This window comes from Leptodactylus fuscus, chromosome 7 (genome assembly GCF_031893055.1).
Source record: "Leptodactylus fuscus isolate aLepFus1 chromosome 7, aLepFus1.hap2, whole genome shotgun sequence".
NCBI classification, from domain to species: domain Eukaryota; kingdom Metazoa; phylum Chordata; class Amphibia; order Anura; family Leptodactylidae; genus Leptodactylus; species Leptodactylus fuscus.
In genome coordinates, this window is record NC_134271.1 from 136,702,783 (window position 1) to 136,708,283 (window position 5,501).

A 5,501-nucleotide genomic window follows, 5' to 3' on the forward strand; every position below is an offset into this window, starting at 1 on the left:
GTAGTCTCGTGTAATGTTCAACGCGGAGTACGATAGAATGGGTAGGGGCACCCTCGGTGGGGAGTGATCGTCACATGTAGACCCTTGTTATTGTTAAAGGGGTTGCACTGTATTAGAAGATGGCTGCTTTCTTCTGGAGGCAAGGCCAAACTTGTCCATAGGATTTTAGCTTAGCTGCAATACCAGAGACAACCTGTGGACGGGTGTGGTGCTGTGTCTGGCAGAAAGCAGCCAGATTTTTTTTTTTAAATTCTTGATCTTCTCTTTACATTTTTGGGATATGCTTTGGATATGCCAAAAATGTCTGCCTCAGACCCACACCTATTGCAAGTTCATGAGTCCCGGATTCGATTGATCTGTGGTTAAATGTCTTAGGTCCCATGAATATGGCGGAATTTGGACTGGAAAATCCGGTCTATACGTCAGCTAGACTCCTTAGGGCTTGTTCACATGGGGCAAGAGGGGCAGATTTTGACGACTAATCCACCTCAGAATCCGCCCCCTCATAATGGAGGTCTATGTAGACCGCTACCTTACTTTTTCCCGCGAGCTGCCTTTTCTTCAGGCAGATTCCGCGACTGATTCTGCCCCGGCCTCCGCCTTGTGACAGCACCCTCCGGACTAGGCCCATTCATTTGGGCCTACTCTGGAGCACGAAGACAGGACTGTCGGAAGTCGCGGCAGGTGCATTTTGGTCCTATTCTGACGCGACTTCCCATGTCAAAATCAGGACCAAAATACGCGGTCCCGTGCCCTGTGTGAACTAGCACTTACCTTATAGTAGCCATGACTCTAGGGGCCATTCCTTCCCCTATCATGACTACAGTAAAGGACAATGAAGCCTACTGCAGTCTCCCGAATTGGTCCAGGTCGAGAAATGTGGCCAGTGTCCAGCCCAGATTCCCCTGTGTACATGGGACCCTAAAGGGCAAGCTACTGATATAGTCTAATCTCCATCCATGTTCCATTTTTTGGAGCTAGAGGAGAGTGATCACCATGATCGAGCCGATTAGATTCTTTCTATAATGTGTGAAGGGGGAGGGGTGTAGTCATTGCAGTTGTGCAGTTGGGTTATAAGTATGATGATATTTTTTTTTTTTTTCAGGAATTAGACCTTATTAGGCCATCGCTTTAGGGCAATGGTCCGTACTACTTATAAAAGTCTATTCCAAAGTGTTCATGTTATTTTGCCGTTTTTTTTTTTTGTTTTTTTTTCCTTTTTGTCTGAATTTGCTTCTGAATATATTTATGTAGCATTATTTTTTTTTGTTGTGATGTATTTCATCATTTAATAGAGGAGTGTCCCCATCTTAAGCTGTTACAACGATGAAACGCCGTATCTTGGCGAGATCGCTCTCGTAATCTGCTTGTGTGTCTGTATATGGTCCTGGAATATTCTCACTGTACTGGTTATGTTATGGAGAGAGTGTAATATATGCTGATCGTCGATGGGTAGAACCACATGCCACACCCTTTCCCGCACCCCTGAAAGGCAAGCATGCTTCGCTGTTCAGTGTTGTACACCTGCAGCCATAACACCATGTAAGCGAGCCAGTTTTGCCATTTAAAAGGGTTGTTAAATTTTCTGAAAATTGGTGCAAAATTTCCAAAAAAAAAATTAAGGGGTGTTCTTTCTTTCTAATTCCCTCTGCCACTCTTGCCTTGACTCTTTTCAGGTCCCGCAGGAAATGACTGACCAGCCAATCTTGTAACTGGCTGATCTGATCGGTCATTTCCTGTGTGTCAAGAGGGACCATTCACGGCCAATACAAATTGACTGATTGGGCAACCATTTTTTACTGGAGACAGCCCTTTTGTAGTTGTGGCCATTTTTGACCATCTTCCAGACACCTAACTAAGAACTTGGCAGACGAGAGCTTTTTATTTGCTGATGGGGGGAACACTTCACAATATCGCTGTACATTTCTATAGCCGTACGGCAAAAAAAAAAAAACTATATAAAAAATAATTTTTTTTAAATATGTTGATTAAATCTAATATCTTGGATCAAGTGTGTCGCAAATGTCGCACACAGTCTACTTACTACTATTTGCTTACAAGGATCAGGACTTTAATTGTAATTATTCTGTCCTTAGGATCATTATCAGATCAATGGGGGTCCAACAATCGCCCTGATCTGCTGCTGGGTTCCAAAACGGGCACAGCTCCAGACATTGCCTAGTGGCTGTGAACAGTACTGCAGCTCTCTCTCCATTCATAGGCACTGCACTAATGTCAGGAGCTGTTCTTGTTCCGATGCAGCGACTCTCTTCAGTAGGGTTGAGCAGAGATTTCAGGATTGTTTTTAAAATCCGATTTCCGATCATTTTCCAGCCGATCACGATCGTGAAATTTGCTCGATCGACGATCAGGATCTGATCTTTCACGATCCCGATCGCTCAACCCTACTCTTCCGTCAAGTGATGTAGGAGGTCGCCAGCCGTTGGACCGCCACTGATCTGATATGGATGACCTTGGGCGAAGTCATTGGTCCTGGAAAACCCACTTGAGTTCACTTTGGTATACTATAGTATGAATTTGGTGGCAGCTATTTTCCATTGTGAGTCTGAGAGGACGACATGATGCGTGCATGCAGGAGATGTGCTAGTTAACCTTCAACATAGGGCAGCATTAGGCTATGTATGTGTTAGTTGTCAAACACTCGCTGCAGGGTTTTTTTTTTTTGTTTTTTTTTGTCTGGCACCACAACTACCGAGGAGGGTCGGGATAGGCCTCGCCTGTCACATCTTATCTTGTTATGGTTCAGTGTTGGTGAATAGGTAAATTATCATTTTATTTTTTTTAATATTTTTTTTTTTTTTACTTCATTACACATAAGACATTAATTGTGCCCAGTAAGATTACATTTATGTTCTGTTTTTACCCCTTGTATGAAATACTAGGTATATTATTGTACATAAGCGCAATTGGCCACCTCAAATTAATGTTCACCTTTACAATAAAACTATAAATAAAATCTTATTTTATCCTTATAAGGCTGCGCTTGTTTATTCCTGAACTACTTTAGACTCCATTCACACCATGTTTTTGGTCAGTGTCCTATCCGTTCTTTTTTTGGATAGTACACCAGTACTTTCTGTTCTATGGGTCCCTGAGTCCTCAAAAACTCAGGTCTGTTTTGCAATCCAGGCTCCTTCATTGAAGTGTATAGCATGTAGATGGCACATGGATGCCATCCGTGTGCCGTTCATTCAGTTTCTCACAAACCCGTACAGGACCCACGGTTGTGTACATGTAGTAAACTGCATATGGCCATTTTACAGCTCCGAGCAATCTCCCCAAAACCTTATGTTTTGACTTGTTGCATATATTGCCAAGATTGTATAGGAGACCAACAGAAATGTGACCTGTTCCATCATATCACAGCTTCTAGGCTAGGTTAACTTGTGTTATATACAGTACTAGCATCTGCCTGCGACTTTGTCTGTGTGTTGTTGGCGATGATCCGCTTATATTTAGCCAATTGCTGTTGGCGATGAGCCGCCTGCTCCCACGTCTCAGCTCTGCTACATCGCTGCATATGCGCAGCATACCCAGCTGTATGTACATCTCTGCATATAGAGAGCCTACTGACCTGTGCTACAGTGCTGCCTAAGCTCTGCTACATCTGGCCATTTGGTTTATAGGGGTTTTCTTATGTCAGTGTCTGAGCAGCTTCTGTGTCAGAAATGGCTGAACAGATGTTGCTGAAATTTGCCACAATTCTCCCCCATCAGAGGCTGAACACCACATTCCCCCCTTTCGTACTCACAGAAACTCTACACCCGATCTACTCCTCTTGACCACACCCAGCTTGCATGTTCTGTACTCTTCTGACCTTCCATTACACTCCATTTTCTGCAGCTTCCACAGCGTCCGGTTTCATCCTATATAGCTCCGCCCACACAATAGCATGATCCTATCAGAGAACGGCTCAAGGACCTGTGATGACGTCATCAAGGGTCCTTTAGTGTAGTCTGAACATAAATTCATTCATAGCGGTTGTGAAGTGACATGATTTTCCCGGGATAAAAAGTAGCCTATATTTTATTCGGGTTTCCAATCTATGTATGTGGCAAATTTCAGGCAAATCCATTCAGCCGTTTTTGCGTGATTGAGGAATAAACATCCAAACACACAAATTTATTAAGTATACACAACTAAATATAGGGCAAAAAATTGGCAAAGCAATATAAATAGAACACTATGCTAAAAAAGCGCACTGCCACAGAAAATGTTTAGCAAAAAATATATAAAGCTTTATTTAAATACATTTTAAAACATATATAAGACAGAAATAATGAATGGGGTGATACAACCAAACAGAACAATGAAGGCCCAAGATGGAATACTAATGGTTGATGATGAATAAATGACACTTGCATTACATATATATAAGGATATGTGAAACATCCATGGTTTCTAAAGTGCATATATAACATATAGTTTTTTAAAGTGCAAATATTCTGTGAAATAACATGATACCAAGTGGTAAATTACCTATGGGTGGACCTTCATGTAGTGAACGCGCCCCGACGCGCGTTTCGCCACTACCGTGGCCACTACCCCTGACGAAGCCACGGTAGTGGCGAAACGCGCGTCGGGGCGCGTTCACTACATGAAGGTCCACCCATAGGTAATTTACCACTTGGTATCATGTTATTTCACAGAATATTTGCACTTTAAAAAACTATGTTATATATGCACTTTAGAAACCATGGATGTTTCACATATCCTTATATATATGTAATGTAAGTGTCATTTATTCATCATCAACCATTAGTATTTCATCTTGGGCCTTCATTGTTCTGTTTGGTTGTATCACCCCATTCATTATTTCTGTCTTATATATGTTTTAAAATGTATTTAAATAAAGCTTTATATATTTTTTGCTAAACATTTTCTGTGGCAGTGCGCTTTTTTAGCATAGTGTTCTCTTTCTACACAAATTTATTAGTAGGATATAGTTGTGCAATATACACTCCTTGTTTAACAGAGCCTGCTCACTCAGTTGTAAATGAAGAGGAACTCAGATTTATTTCCATTATATTGGCCCCATGGCGGAAAGCTGGAGCAGATCTTTGGCTTTCTGTTGTGTGTTTCATTCACAGAGTAGCTCCATAAGGATGGACCTCATCATCTGAATGTCAAGCACTGTGGGTCCTGCGGTGGAATCTGTAGCAAGGTAGAGCAGGATGCTTCTATTTTTCAGCCACCTGCTCCAACCTCTGCCTCCCATTGAGAACTATAGTAGCCAGATTAAGGAATGAATTTGGTGCTTATTTTGAGACAGAGGCCTTCTCGATATCAATGTCAAATTTACACCGTGAGAGTAGCAGTGCCATGAATGGTATACGCTGTATACGTTGTGCCTATTCCTCAGTGTCATTGGCCGAATCAGGTGGAGGAATTGGGCCCCTAACAATGAGTCCCTTTAAGCTTTGCTTCTCCTTCTCTGGCAATGACATCGCGTATATCATTTATCTGGGTATGATTTTTTT